The 16,718-nt window shown below is 40.5% G+C and overlaps 1 protein-coding gene across 3 annotated transcripts in view; it reads right to left on the bottom strand.

The window, feature by feature from the left end:
- Window positions 1-16,718, bottom strand: part of grid2 (glutamate receptor, ionotropic, delta 2) — a 1,199,099-nt gene that overhangs the window by 320,633 nt on the left and 861,748 nt on the right. The window lies entirely within an intron of this gene.

The following is a 16,718-nucleotide window of genomic DNA, read 5'->3' on the forward strand; positions in this document are numbered from 1 at the left end:
GTCCGTCCACGGTTAAGATGGGGTTGAAAACAAAATAAATTGTGAAAGTGTACACATGCAGCATCATTCGTGAGGGGCGGGGGGGGGGGGGGGGCAGAGGCAGAGAGAGCAAGAGAGCGAGATAGTGAGGTAGGAGACTGATAGTTAACCAAGGCATACTTGGTCAAGAGCCATACAGGTCACACTGAGGCTGGCCGTATAAACAACTTTAACACTGTTACAAATATGCGCCACACTGTGAACCCACACCAAACAATGACAAACACATTTCGGGAGAATATCTGCACCGTAACACAACATAACAACAATAGAAAAAATACCCAGAACCCCTTGCAGCACTAACTCTTCCGGGACGCTACAATATACACCCCCCCGCTATTCCTACCCCCCCACCTCAAGCCCGAGATTTCGCACATATTGTGTGTTTGCCATAAAAAAATACATAGTTTTGTTTGACAAAAAAGGGCGGAAAACCAACAAACAAAAAAACATCAAAAAAACTAAAACATTTTGAAATGAGGAATCGATCTGAAGTTGATGTAGACTCCAGAGATTTAAGCGTTAACTATAAAATGTATGTATGCCCCGGCACACCATTATCATCATTTCATGACCCAAGCAAAACACTTTTTACACTTTTATACTGAAATAAATACATCTACAACTCATTATATGAAAACATAGAAAAAACTACCAGCAACGGTAAAGTTTAGATCCATGAAGGAAAGAAGAAAGTGAATGAGTGTTTATAAGTGAACACATTTACATATGCATACAAATGTGTCTTCTTTTTTTTATTATTACTTTTAATGAATTAAGTATCGTTTATGACAACCTTTTTCCAAAACACATTATAGAATATGAGATACAACAGGACAATGCATAGGTTTATCATTTGTTTTCAAAACGCTTACAAAAAAGTGGGACCCCAAAAATGTAACCGTGGGACCCCATTTTCATGACTTTTTGAAAATTCCTAGCACAAACACTGCTGTCAACAGAGGAGAAAAAATATTTTATGTAAATAAATATATTATTTATTAAACAAGTTCAAGTATCATTGGCAAATTTTCACCTAGTCTTTGGCGTGCTGCCCGCTTTGGCACGCATATATATGTCCTCTTTTTGGGATTTCAGAATATGGTCAGCCTAGAGGTAGCGACTTGTCCAGGGTGTACCCAGCCTCCAGATTCTGTAACAGCTTCTTCCCTCAGGCTTCATAGGACTCTTGAACGCATCATTTACCATGAATTGACTTAAACAACTTGAACAACTTATTCGGGTGTTACCATTTAGTGGTCAATTGTACGGAATATTTACAGTACTGTGCAATCTACTAATACAAGTCTCAAACAATCAATCTATCGATCATAATAATCCCCTCAATTCTCCCCCAAAAAACATATCAACTTGCCGGACTATAAAGACAATATAACATACACCCATAAACGTGGATGCGTATGCAAAAGGGCAATATATTTATCTGTACAGTTATCTATTTATATCTGCACCATATTGCTCTTATCCTGCACTACCGCGAGCTAATGCAACACAATTCCGTTACTGTAAAGTTCAATGAATGACAATATAATAAGTCAAAGTCTAAGTCTAGTAGTGTCATGATCCGTGGCTAAGATCATGTTTTTGTTATGTTTTGTTATTTTTGGACTCCCTTAGTTCCTGTTTTGTGCACCACTGGGTTTGTTTTGGTTTCTATGGGGATTGATTGGGTTGGGCACGCTCACCTGCATTCGACCACTTAACAGAGAGCTATGTATTCTTCTCTCTCGCCACACTCGTACTGGGTTCTTTTTTTCGCTGTATGCAACCCGCTACGTGAGTATTTGTCTTCTAGTCTATGCTAAGTGGTAGCCTTAGCTTCCAGTGCGATCTGCACATTGGTCCTTCGGCTTATTTTCTGTTTTTGGTACTTCTTTGATTTTCGAGGAATAAATCACGTTCCTACCTGCAAGTCCTGTCCAGAGTGGTCTGTTTGCATCCCGGGGGAACGAACCTCACAGCAAGCTGCGACACCCCGCATGAAACAAGTAGATCAGCTTTGAGCGTGAAATTAAGTTTGCCCGTGTTTTAGCACACGCAAACCTTATGTATAAAAGGCTATTTTTTTATTATTATATTTAGAGATAAAAACAATTCTTACATTTGAGTTCATTCTTGAGAACATTCCAACAAGCAAACTTCACCAATTTGGTGGAATGACTCATATCCATTGCTCCTTATGGTGAAAATGGTTTTAAAAATATGAACACAAAAGGAAAATTAGATGTATTTGATTTTATCAAAGGTCCTAGCAACATTTACCGGTGCATTCCAGGTTGCAGCCCATCAGAACAATCAGCAAATAAATCAATGGTAATATCTCCTTAGAAGGCTAACAGGCTTTTATGTAAGTTTCCTTTAAAAATTGTGGCATTGATGGACGTCAGGATGAAAAGTGCTAAAGTTATGAAGAAGGACAGACAACATGAAAATATAATCCCTGTGGCCATGGCTGTCACTTTAGTGCAGATGTAAAAAAAAAAATTTGACTCTGAGGTGAGTCATTGAGGGAATTTACGAGAGGTTGTCTAAGCTTTTTTGTACCGTCAGGTTATTTGTTTAATGCCGGCCGACATGCCTTGAAAAGCCAACTGTTGTGAAGAATATGAATTTTAGCCCCATTTGTGCAGAGTAACCGTAATGATGGCATCAATTTAATAGTCAATATAGCCCTGGTGCTAATCGATAGCATCCATTTGGAGGAATTATTTGCTCTAATAGTAGCATAATCTTAGCCCTAATTAAATAATCAATAACTAATTCCACAGGCGGCAGAGGAGTTGATTACACAAAATGAACGCGTCCTTTCACAGGAACATACTCTAACATGTGTGGTACCCTCGAGAGCGTTGGTGCATTAGAGATCTCGAACACGAGAGCTGCACGAAAGGTTCAAGGCTACACGAAACCTGCCGGTACCTGGAGAACAAAGATTTTCATCAAGTGGGAGCTAGCCAACAGTGGTTGATGGATGTGTTTAATGTACAGTACAGGCCAAAAGTTTGGACACACCTCCTCATTTAATGTGTTTTGCTTATTTTCATTTTGCCTGTTTAAATTTGTATTTTTTTTATTTTTTCGCATTATCTCAGGATTCTAAGAACATTACTGTCATATTGAGTAAAAAAAACATATTTTTGTATTTGCAAGCCTTAAAAAAAAGCATACTGTGAAGGGAGATGTGGCCAGCGCGCTTCCAGGAGCAAAGGTCACCGCCGCTGTCCATGGTGCTGAGGACAAGCACCAACGGGTAGGGGCGGGGAATTTGCTGACGGCGAGACACAGGTGACAGGTGATTAGATTTCACAGGTGGTACGTGTTAATCCAATCATCTGTTGTCTTTAAAAGGGGTAGAAAGGCGCTATACAAGTACAACCATTTACCATTTAACAGTGAGCGTCCGGGTGCGGGGGAGGGTTGAGTATTGGAGAAACTACCAAGTCTGGAACGAACGTGTCCGTTGAAGAGCTTGTAAAAAAAACATTAAAACCTTTATCAACTGGCCTCCGGCGTATGCATCAGAGGGACCGCAAGTACGCGACTTCCACACATCCGTTTCTAGTAAAACTCACAAAGATATAATATTCCAGGCATTATTAGACAAATTTCCATGTTTGGTTTAAGAGTTATGTTTGGATACATTTTTATTGCTTTTTTCGCATTACCTCAGGACTATTTACATTGTAGATTGTCACTGAAGGCATCGAAACTATGAAGGAACACATGTGGAGTTATGTACTGAACAACCAAAGGTGAAATAACTGAAATCATGTTTTATTTTCTAGTGTCTTCAAAATAGCCGCCCTTTGCTCTGATTATTGCTTTGCACACCCTTGGCATTCTCCCGATGAGCTTCAAGAGATAGTCACCTGAAATGGTTTTCAACTTCACAGATGTCGTAGTTTTGATGCCTTCAGTAACAATCTACAATGTAAATAGTCTTGAAATTAAAGAAAACACATTGGGATAAGAAGGTGTGTCTAAACTTTTGGCCTGTACTGTAGGTCAAGAATACATACGCAAGGAATGTTGGACAGGGATGTTACATTCATTGTTAACTTTGCTAACACGGATTTAATGATCATTGTTAGTGTGACTTTTCAACAAATAACTTTGTCATAAAAGTTCTGATTGGCTGCAATGGCACAAGACTCGCAGGGACACTATTTTGTCCGGCAATAGTTTGAAAGCTTGTAGGTGATTTAACAAACCGTTTTTTGTTTTTTTTTCAATTGAGAGCAATTTCTAAAAAATCAATTGCTTAGTTTGACCTTGTTAATAGTACTTATTGACCTTGGGGAAAATACAAACCCCGTTTCCATATGAGTTGGGAAATTGTGTTGGATGTAAATATAAACGGAATACAATGATTTGGAAATCCTTTCCCACCCATATTCAGTTGAATGCACTACAAAGACAAGATATTTGATGTTCAAATTCATAATATTTTTTTTTTTTTGGTACATGATAATTAACTAAGAATTTCATGGCTGCAACACGTGCCAAAGTAGTTGGGAAAGGGCATGTTCACCACTGTGTTACATCACCTTTTCTTTTAACAACACTCAATAAACGTTTGGGAACTGAGGAAACTAATTGTTGAAGCTTTGAAAGTGGAATTGTTTCCCATTCTTGTTTTATGTAGAACTTTAGTCGTTCAACAGTCCGGGGTCTCTGCTGTCTTATTTTACGCTTCATAATGCGCCACACATTTTCGATAGGAGACAGGTCTGGACTGCAGGTTGGCCAGGAAAGTACCCCCACTCTTTTTTACAAAACCACGCTGCTGTAACACGTGCTGAATGTGACTTGGCATTGTCTTGCTGAAATAAGCAGGGGCGTCAATGATAACGTTGCTTGGATGACAACATATGTTGCTCCAAAACCTGTAAGGGCCATTCAGCATTAATGGTGCCTTCACAGATATGTAAAACAAACATGCCTTGGGCACTAATGCACCCGCATACCATCACCGATGCTGGCTTTGAACTTTGCAACTATAACAATCCGGATTGTTATTTTCCTCTTTGTTCCGGAGGACACCACTTACACAGTTTCCAAATATAATTTGAAATGTGGACTTGTCAGACCACAGAACACCTTTCCACTTTGCATCAGTCCATCTTAGATGATCTCAGGCCCAGCGAAGCTGGCTGTGTTCCTTTGTTTTGTTGATAAATGGATTTCGCTTTGCAGGGTAGAGTTTTAACTTGCACTTACAGATATAGCGACCAACTGTAGTTACTGACAGCGGTTTTATGAAGTTTTCCTGAGCCCACGTGGTGATATCCTTTACACACTTATGTCGGTTTTTGATGCAGTACCGCATGAAGGATCAATGGTCCCTAATATCATCGCTTACGTGCAGTGATTTCTCCAGATTCTCTGAACCTTTTGATGATTTTACGGACTGTAGATGGTAAAATCCCTAAATTCCTTGCAATAGCTCGTTGAGAAATGGTGTTTTAAAACTGTTCGACAATTTGCTTACAAATTGGTGACCCTCGCCTCATCCTTGTTTGTGAATTACTTACCATTTCATGGAAGCTGCTTTTATACCCAATCATGGCACCCACCTGTTCCCAATTAGCCTGCACACCTGTGGGATGTTCCAAATAAGTGTTTGAGGAGAATTTCTCAACGTTTTCAGTGTTTATTGCCACCTTTCCCAACTTTTTTGTCACGTGTTTCTGGCATCAAATTCTAAAGTTATTGATTATTTACAAAAAAAGTCATGGAGTCGTCATTTTATCCAGTTTTAATTGATCATCTTTCATGATTATGATTAGACTTTTGAAAAGAACAAGAAAGTTTGATCACATTACGCCTATACTGGCTCACCTGCACTGGCTCCCTGTGCACTTAAGATATGACTTTAAGGTTTTACTACTTATGTATAAAATACTACACGGTCTAGCTCCATCCGATCTTGCCGATTGTATTGTACCATATGTCCCGGCAAGAAATCTGTGTTCGAAGAACTCCGGCATATTAGTGATTCCCAGAGCCTAAATAAAGTCTGCGGGCTATAGAACGTTTTCTATTCGGGCTCCAGTACTCTGGAATGCCCTCCCGGTAACAGTTTGAGATGCTACCTCATAAGAAGCCTTTAAGTCTCAACTTAAAACTCATTTGTATACTCTAGCCTTTAAATGGACCCCCTTATTAGACCAGTTGATCTGCAGTTTCTTTTATTTTCTCCAATGTCTCACTCTCCCTTATGGAGGGGGGGCGGGGGGACACAAGTCCGGTGGCCAAGGATGAAGTACTGGCTGTTCAGAGTCGGGACCCAGGATGGACGGCTCGCCTGTGTATCAATTGGGGACATCTCTGCGCTGCTTATCCGCCTTCCCTTTGGATGGTTTCCTGCTGGCTCCACTATGGACTGGACTCTCGCTACTATATTGGATCCACTATCAGAATCAGAATCAGCTTTATTGTCATTACGCAGGGTAACGAGGTTGAGGCCACTATAACATTGCACACAGTTTGAACAGTACCACTGTGTTTAAATATGTAGTTAAGTCATTCTTTGGCATCAATCAATCAATCAATCAATCAATTCTTATTTATATAGCCCTGAATCACAAGTGTCTCAAAGGGCTGCACAGAGGAAAAACTCACCCCAGTGGGACGTCGGTGACAGTGACTATGAGAAACATTTCCGTCCACTATGGAGCCACTATTGGATCCACTATGGACTGGACTTTCACAATATCATGTTAGACCCGCTCGACATCCATCGCTTTCGGTGTCCACTGGGGGACCGAAAGGTTTGTCAGAGTCACTGTCACCGACGTACCGCTGGGGTGAGTTTTTCCTTGCCCGTATGTGGGGTCTGTACCGAGGATGTCGTTGTAGTTTGTGCAGCCCTTTGAGACACTTGTGATTTAGGGCTATATAAATAAAAATTGATTGATTGATTGATGCCAAAGAATGACTTAACTACACATTTAAACACAGTGGTACTGTTCAAACTGTGTGCAATGTTATAGTGGCCAAAAGTATTTAATATACCTGTTCAATAAAACCTCTGTAGTGTGTTAATGAATACTTAGGCCTACAACACTACTGTATTGTAATGTTGGTCATTATGGTGGTACTTGGAGAGCCAAGTGTTTTCTGAGGGGTTGAAAAAAGTTTGAGAACCACTGCTCGAAAGGCGTCCTTCTTTTACTTTGTTGGCATAATGATTAGTGCTTAAACATATTTTATTACCAATAATATTCGTTAATGATGCAAGAAGAAAATAAACGAAGTTAAGCTGCATGCTGATTTGCCGGTTGTGTACTCACTCTTTTGGCCGCGGTGTGTGTTTTCCTAATTTTTCCACCCGGGAACCGAAACTGGGTTACCGGCATGAGAGGTGAGTGTTTTGCAGTGTTGTGTCGCAAATGTGTTGTTTTGAAATTGAAAACTAATAGATACTAACCGTGTAATGATAGATATAGATTTCTTTTCAGACTGAAGTAGAGGTTGCAAAGCCATTTGACACCTGGGAATGTCAAACGGTCTGGAGTTGGAGTCGAATGTGCCTCGGTTTTGACTTTTAGCAATATTTCAATTATTTTTATCCACAGCGTGCAAAGTGGCGCCCATCATTTTTAACTTATTATATTAAATTGTAATAATTTGCAGTAGAATCCGCCGCCAAGGGTTTTTACTCTCTGAATGACTTTGCCTTTTTATTTGATTTTATATCTACTATGGTATTAAGTGGTGGTTATCATTACCCAGCAGGCACAAGACATTGGTACAACGTTGATTGATGTCCTTTAAAACTGACTTTGAAAAAACTGTTGCAAAATAATTGTATTTGTAAATTGACATTTGGTGTTTAACGTTGGATCCGCGTTGTTGGTTGGGAAATGACCAAATGTCAAAGGTTGAATCAACGTCACAACATGACATTGAATGAACGATGTCAAAAAAAAAAAAAACAACATGTCACTTCAACGGTGTATTTGTGTTGTAAAATATCGGTTGGAAAATGACCAAAATTTGATGGTCAACTTAACGTCAGAACCCAACATTGATTAACTTGTGTGATCACTGTATTATGCTATATTTATACCATTAGTTGATTAATGTGGACCCCGACTTAAACATGTCGAAAAACTTATTCGGGTGTTAACATTTAGTGGTCAATTGTACGGAATATGTACTGTACTGTGCAATCTACTATCAAAAGTGTCAATCAAGCAATCAATATGAGGTCACAGAAAAGGACAATGAAGGTGAAGGCAAAAGAGTGAGGAGTGTCCTGACCAGATATCTACAGCCCGAGATTGATTGATTGATTGATTGATTGATTGATTGAAACTTGTATTAGTAGAATGCACAGTACAATACATATTCCGTACAATTGACCACTAAATGGTAACACCCGAATATTTTTTTCAACTTTTTTAAGTCGGGGTCCACGTTAATCAATTAATAGTAATTGATGTACAACGTTCTGTATCACATTGTTTACTTTCATGTGTCTAATAAAGATTTCATTAATTTACAAAAGGGCCCCACAGCTGGATTCCAATTAATTGAAATACCGCAACACTGGATATTGTTCAGATAAGTTAAATTTAAGAACTTGCACACAAAGCAACACTTGAGGTGACCACGACGTGCGCATTTTGATGTTTCTCTCTTACACACATGTAAGGGGGATGTGTGCTATGGCTATGAGTTGTTTTTTTCCCTTGGCCTCAGTCTGGACCCTCTCTCCAGGGGCCCAGGCTCAAACCGATTTTTTAATTTATTTTATTTTATTTATCTATGTATTTATTTAGTTATTTATTTATTTATGTATTTAAAATTGTATTTCCCTCCACGTGTTTACCTGTATCTCACCTTTTTTGTAAGGTGCGCCGGAAGTTGGCAGACCAGTTAGCAATCCTGTTCTGTCTCCCTGTAATGTTTGTCTGATCTTGAATGGGATTGTGCTGAAAATTTTAATTTCCACTCGGGAATTAATAAAGTATGTTTGATTCTGATTCTGATTTTCTGGAGAGGGTGTCTTTAACGACCATTGTGTGGGTGTGGACAAGGATACAGTTAGGTGGGATTTACCCTGGATAACCTTAGTGTAGAATGATAAGGGGCCTTAATGACAATTCTAGGTTGTGTGTTTGGAAGTGGTAATGGTCATGCAAATGTCGAGTGTGCCTAAAACATAAGGTGAATTGTAAAAAATGTGCCCTCTTAATATTCAAATGTGTGAATTTTGTAACGGGTTCGATGTCGTATAATGAACATTTTCATGGTCCTGAAGAAAAAGCGTATGAAAGCATTAATGAGGAATAGTAGCTTTCCTACTACGATTATGCCTTTAAAAGTAAGATCTGTCTGGGGTAAAAAATAAAAAATAAGTGCGAGAAAAGGGGATAGCCACAAAGATGTGGAGCGTCATCGCTTTCTTCTTGGCTTCTCTCACTTCAAAGACAGGATATGAAGAATTTACGGCGGTGAATCTTTAAAGCGCACGTGGGATGTTCTGGAATGACGGCTGCTGCTGCTGCAGGGGAGACAAGCAGGCAGTGAGGAGCGACGATGACATACTCTTCCCTTCTTCTTTTATCTGCACGTTAAATGTCAAAAAATAAGGGAGGTGAGCTGACGGACTTATTTGTGTTGTGACTTTGCCAGAACTTTGCGCACTAAACTTTGCAAACTGACCTTTTCTGCATCCCACGTGGGTACGTAGGGCCGTTGTTGGGAAAGCTGCAGCTCTTGAAAAGTTAAGGTAAAGTACCAAGGATAGTCACACACACACTAGGTGTGGTGAAATTACCCTCTGAATTTGACCTATCACCCTCACCCCCTGGGAGGTGAGGGGAGCAGTTAGCAGCAGTGGTTAACACGCCCGGAAATCACTTCTGGTGATTCAACCCCCAATTCCAAGCCTTGATGCTGAGTACCAAACAGGGAGGTAGTGGGTCCCATTTTTATAGTCTTTGGTATGACTCAGCCGGAGTTTGAACTCACGACCTACCAATCTCAGGGCGGACACTCTAACCTTTAAAAGACTATTCTTTATCCCTTCGATTCATCATGTACATAATTTCTCTAAAGTAAGTTTACCAGTCATGTTTCAGCAGGGTTGTACGGTATGCCAGTATTAGTATAACACCGCGATACTAATTAATCATATTCAGTTCTATAGTGCCTCCAAAAAGTACCGGTCGTCGTGTCATGCACAGCCATACTTCAGTAGACTCCCGAAATTCAGCGGCTCTCCCAAAAACCTCGCGGGACAAATTTTCTCCCGAAAATCTCACAAAATTCATGCGGACCTGAGTGACGTGTATAAAGAGCGTGTCTGCCCAATGACGTTATAACTGTAGAACGATCAAGGGCGAGTTCTGGGTTTCTTTTCTGGGGTTATTGTTAGGCAGTTTCATTAACGTCCTCCCAGCGCGGTAAAACAACACACAACAACAGCAGTCCGTTTTCGTCTACCTTAAAGCAGTTTGTCTGCCGTAAACAGCAATGTTGTGACACTCTTAAACAGGACAATACTGCCATCTACTATACATGCATATGGTTAGAAAAACAAGGATGGAAAATTCAACCCTTAACTCAACAATGAGAAGATGAGTGTTATGTGTGTGCAAATGTGTCAATAAATGAAAACTGAAAGTCAAGTATTTTAATTTTTTTAATATATATATATATATGTATGTATATATATATATATATATATATATATACAGTGGGGCAAACAAGTATTTAGTCAGCCATCGATTGTGCAAGTTCTCTCACTTAGAAAGATGACAGAGGTCTGTAATTTTCATCATAGGTACACTTCTACTGTGAGTGACAGAATGTGAAAAAAAATCCAGGAATTCATATTGTAGGACTTTTAAATAATTTATGTGTAAATTATGTTGGAACATATTTATTTGGTCAACCATTTAAAGCTCTCACTGATGGAAGGAGGTTTTGGCTCAAAATCTCACGATACATGGCCCCAGTCATTATTTCCTTAACACGGATCAATCATCCTGTCCCCTTAGCAGAAAAACAGCCCCAATGCATGATGTTTCCACCCCCATGCTTCACAGTAGGTGTGGTGTTCTTAGGATGCAACTCAGCATTTTTCTTCCCCCAAAAACGACGAGTTGAGTTTATACCAAAAGGTTCTATTTTGGTTTCATCTGACCACATGACATTCTCCCAATCATATGCTGTATCATCCATGTGCTCTCTGGCAAACTTCAGACGGGCCTGGACATGCACTGGCTGAAGCAGGGGGACACGTCTGGCACTGCAGGATATGATTCCCTGTCGGCGTAGTGTGTTACTGATGGTAACCTTTGTTACTTTGGTCACAGCTCTCTGCAGGTCATTCACCAGGTCCCCCCGTGTGATTCTGGGATTTTTGCTCACTGTTCTCATGATCATTTTGACCCCATGGGATGAGATCTTGCGTGGAGCCCCAGATCGAGGTAGATTATCAGTGGATAATTGCTTCCACAGTCGAATTTTTCACACCAAGCTGCTTGCCTATTGTAGATTCACTCTTCTCAGTCTGGTGCAGGTATACAATTATTTTCCTGGTGTCCTTCGACAGCTCTTTGGTCTTGGCCATAGTGGAGTTTGGAGTCTGACTGTTTGAGGCTGTGGACAGGTGTCTTTTATACAGATAACGAGTTCAAACAAGTGCCATTAATACAGGTAACAAGTGGAAGACAGAAGAGCTTCTTAAAGGGGAACATTATCACCAGACCTATGTAAGCGTCAATATATACCTTGATGGTGCAGAAAAAAGACCATATATTTTTTTAACCGATTTCCAAATTCTAAATGGGTGAATTTTGGCGAATTAAACGCCTTTCTATTTATCGCTCTCAGAGCGATGGCGTCAGAACGTGACGTCACCTAGGTAATAAAGCCGCCATTTTCTCAAACACATTACAAACACAGCGTCTCAGCTCTGTTATTTTCCGTTTTTTCGACTATTTTCTGGAACATTGGAGACGTCATGCCTCGTCGGTGTGTTGTCGGAGGGTGTAACAAAACTAACAGGGAGGGATTCAAGTTGCACCACCGGCCCAAAGATGCGAGAGTGGCAAGAAATTGGACGAAATTTGTTCAAAATACAAGGGTGTGGGGAAAGCTGATGAAATGGTCAGTCGTTTGTTCCGCACACTTTACCGACGAAAGCTATGCTACTACAGAGATGGCAAGATTGTGTGGATATCCTGCGATACTCAAAGCAAATGCATTTCCAACGATAAAGTCAAAGAAATCTGCCGCCAGACCCCCATTGAATGTGCAGGAGAGTCTGCACATTTTACCTGCGATGCTAAGGCAGACATGGTACAGAGATGCATGGATAACCTGCAGATGCATTTCCAACGGTAAAGTCAACTAAATCACAAAGGTGAGTTTTGTTGATGTAATTGACTTATGTGCTAATCAGACATATTTGGTTGCGGTATGACTGCCAGCTAAACGATACTAACATGCTATTTAGGCTAACTGTATGTACATTTTAAACTATATTTACATCCAGCGTTTCCCTCCACCCACATTTAATGCCAAAAAAACACTTAACAATCGATGGATTTAAGTTGATCCAGTGTCACAAGATGCGAAAATTCCGATCGTTGGTCTGCACATTTTACCGGCGATGCTAAGGCAAACATGGCCGAATAGCGTCAATAGCTATTCGCTCAATAGCTTCAGTTTCTTATTCAATTTCGTTTTCGCTAACTGCCTCCATACTCCAACCATCCGTTTCAAGACATGCGTAATGTGTTGAATCGCTTAAGCCGCTGAAATCCGAGTCCGAATCCGAGCTAATGTCGCTATATCTTGCTGTGCTATCCGTATTGGCATCACTGAATGACGTCACAGGAAAATGGACGATGGCTTCACAGATAGCGAAAATCAGGTACTTTAAAGCTTTTTTTTAAAGGGATATTTCAGGATGGGTAAAATTTTGAAAAAAACTTCAAAAAATAAAATAAGCCACTGGGAACTGATTTTTATTGGTTTTTACCCTTCTGAAATTGTGATAATGTTCCCCTTTAAAGAAGAAGTTACAGGTCTGTGAGAGCCAGAGATCTTCCTTGTTTGAAGTGACCAAATAATTATTTTCCACCATAATTTACAAATAAATTATTTAAAATTCCTACAATGTGAATTCCTGGATTTTTTTTCACATTCTGTCCCTCGCAGTCTAAGTGTACCTATGAAGAAAATTACAGACCTCTGTCATCATTTTAAGTGGGAGAACTTGCACAATCGTTGGCTGACTAAATACTTTTTTGCCCCACTGTATATATATATATATATATGAAATACTTGACTTGGTGAATCTAGCGGTAAATATACTCCTCCTCTCTTAATCACGCCCCCAAGCACACCCAACCACACCCCCCGCCCCACCCCCCGACCATGCCCCCCAGCCCCACCTCCCGAAATCTGAGGTCTTAAGGTTGGCAAGTATGTGCACAGCAGTATTATTGTTATGATCCATGTCCCGGATCCTGTTGTGTTATGTTCTGTTAGTTTTGGACTCCATTAGTTCCTGTTTTTTGTGCACCCGTGTTTGTTTTAGTTACCATGGTTACCTATTATTTCCATCTGCCTCGGATGAGTGTTCGCACCGCTCAGCTGCTGCCCGAGCACTAATCAGAGGCATTATTTAAACCTTCCTTGCCCTCCAGTCAGGGCTGGAGTATGCTTTGCTGTATGGACAGCCTGTTTCTTGAAGGCTGTGAGCTATTCCCTGGATCCTGACTCCTGTCCCTGTTTGCTGTTTCCTGGTTTGTGTTTTCCTTGCTTTTTCTTTTAACATTAAAATCACGTTTTCTTGTACCAAGCCTGTCATCTCTGCATCTTGGGGTTCATCACTACCACTTTGTGACAATTATAGCTACTTCTAAATCACTAATTATTGTCTTCATCAATCAATCAATCAATCAATCAACATGTATTTATATAGCTCTTAATCACAAGTGTCTCAAAGGGCTGCACAAGCCACAATGACATCCTCGGTTCAGATCCCACATCAGGGCAAGGAAAAACTAAACCCAATGGGACATTGAGAAACCTTGGAGAGTACCGCAGATGTGGGCGACTGGTGCAATGAACGTGGATCTAGCATAATATTGTGAGAGTCCATTCCATAGTGGATCTAACATAATAGTGAGAGTCCAGTCCATAGTGGGGGCCAGCAGGAGACCATACCAAGCAGAGACGGGTCAGCAGTGCGGAGATGTCCCCAACCGAGCGGTCCACCCCCGTATCCCGACTTTGGACAGCCAATGACAACTAGTAAAGTACATTACAGGATGAGTGCACCTGCAGCAAACGGACTCCGTACGTTGAATGGTAAATGGTAAATGGGTTATACTTGTATAGCGCTTTTCAACCTGTTTTAGGAACTCAGAACGCTTTGACACTATTTCCACATTCACCCATTCACACACACATTCACACACTGATGGCCTGAGCTGCCATGCAAGGCGCTAACCAGGACCCATCAGGAGCAAGGGTGAAGTGTCTTGCTCGAGGACACAACGGACATGACGAGGTTACTAGAAGGTGGGGATTGAACCAGGAACCCTCAGATTGCTGGCACAGCCACTCTCCCAACTTCGCCACGCCATCCCATGTGCTAAAAATGGTCGATAATTACCAATGTCAAGTCAAGATTTCACTGTGGCTAACCATTAGCTATTAAGGGAATCATCTTTAATTTAATCGCACTACACATGTGAACGAAGCGCATATTTAGTCAACAGCCATACATATCACACAAAGGGTGGCAGTATGAACAACGCCAACACTGTCATAAACATGTGCCATATAGTGAAACCACACTAAACAAGAATGACAAACACATTTTGGGAGAATAGTTGCACCGTAACACAACATAAACACTCCAGAGCAAATTCCCAGAATTCCCTGCAGCACCGACTCTAACCAGACACTACAATATGTGGATCTACATCCAAAACCCACTGTAATGATACCAAGCACAATACCGTATCTATCCCATACTACGATTACATCGATATTTTTTTAGCATCAACAAATCTTCTTTCCATCCATCCATTTTCTACCGTTTGTCCCTTTTGGGGTCGCGGGGTGTGCTGGACCCTATCTCAGCTGCATTCGGGCGCAAGGCGGGGCACACCCTGGACAAGTAGCTACCTCATCACAGGGCCAACACAGATAGACAGACAACATTCACACTCATATTCACACACTAGGGTCAATTTAGTGTTGCCAATCAACCTATCCCTAGGTGCATGTTTTTGGAGGCGGGAGGAAGCTGGAGTACCCACAGGGAACCCACGCAGTCACGGGGAGAACATGCAAACTCTACACAGTCAATGACCCCGAAAGGGACAATCGGTAGAAAATGGATGGATGGAAGTTTTGTTTAAAATACTATGTGACTGACCACAGGCACCAATCCCGTGGGTGCTTCTGGGCCCGAGCACCCACGGACAATAACAAACACCCACTTGGGATCAATGGCAACTTTCAATTTTTATATTAATTGTTGACAAGTCAATTGTGTTGTTGTTCATTTTGTGGTGACGTTAGTCAGTTTCACATTATGAAAAAGTCACGAATCATAATGTCTATTATTCACAAAGCCCAACCGAGATTTCATTGTGGCTGATAATGTAATAAGGACATAATCATCTTGACTCAAAAGCCATACATGTCACACTAAAGGTGGCAGTATGAACAATGCCAATACTGTCATAAACATGTACCATATAGGGAAACCCAACCAAACAACAACGACAAAGACATTTTGGAAGAATATTTGCGCCACAACACAATATAAACACTGCATATTTTTTTTTCCCCCAGAATTCCATGCAACACCAACTCTTCGGGGACGCTACAATATAAGCAAACGCCATTGGTGGATCTACACCTAACAATTACTGCGATGATACCAAGTAAAATAGCGTATCTAGTCCATACTACTATGATAACATCGATCGTTTTTAACATCACAAAATCTTGTGGCGTTTTTTTTAATTTTTTTATTTATATTATGTTTTTAAACACAGGAAATATGTCCCTGGACACATGAGGACTTTGAGTATGACCAATGTATAATCCTGTAACGACATGGTATCGGATTAATACCCAAATTTGTGGTATCATCCAAAACTACTCTATAGTATCAAACAACAGAAAAATAAATGATTATTACATTTCAACAGAAGTGTAGATAGAACATGTTAAAACGGAAAGTGAGCAGGTATTAACAGTAAATGAACAAGTCGATTAATGATTAATTTTCTACCACTTGTCCTTAATAATTGGCCCTGCGATGAGGTGGCGACTTGTCCAGGGTGTACCCCGCCTTCCGCCCGATTGTAGCTGAGATAGGCGCCAGCGCCCCCCGCGACCCCAAAAGGGAATAAGCGGTAGAAAATGGATGGATGTCCTTAATAATGTTGATAAAATAATAGAATGCAAAATGACACACTATGTTACTGCATATGTCAGCAGACTAATTAGGAGTCTTTGTTTGTTTACTTATTACTAATAGACAAGTTGTCCTGTATGTTCACTATTTTACTTAAGGACAAACTTGCAATAAGAAACATATGTTTAATGTACCTTCAGATTTTTTTGTTAAAATAAAGCCAATAATGAAATTTTTTGTGGTC

This window comes from Nerophis ophidion, linkage group LG01 (genome assembly GCF_033978795.1).
Source record: "Nerophis ophidion isolate RoL-2023_Sa linkage group LG01, RoL_Noph_v1.0, whole genome shotgun sequence".
Classification (NCBI taxonomy): domain Eukaryota; kingdom Metazoa; phylum Chordata; class Actinopteri; order Syngnathiformes; family Syngnathidae; genus Nerophis; species Nerophis ophidion.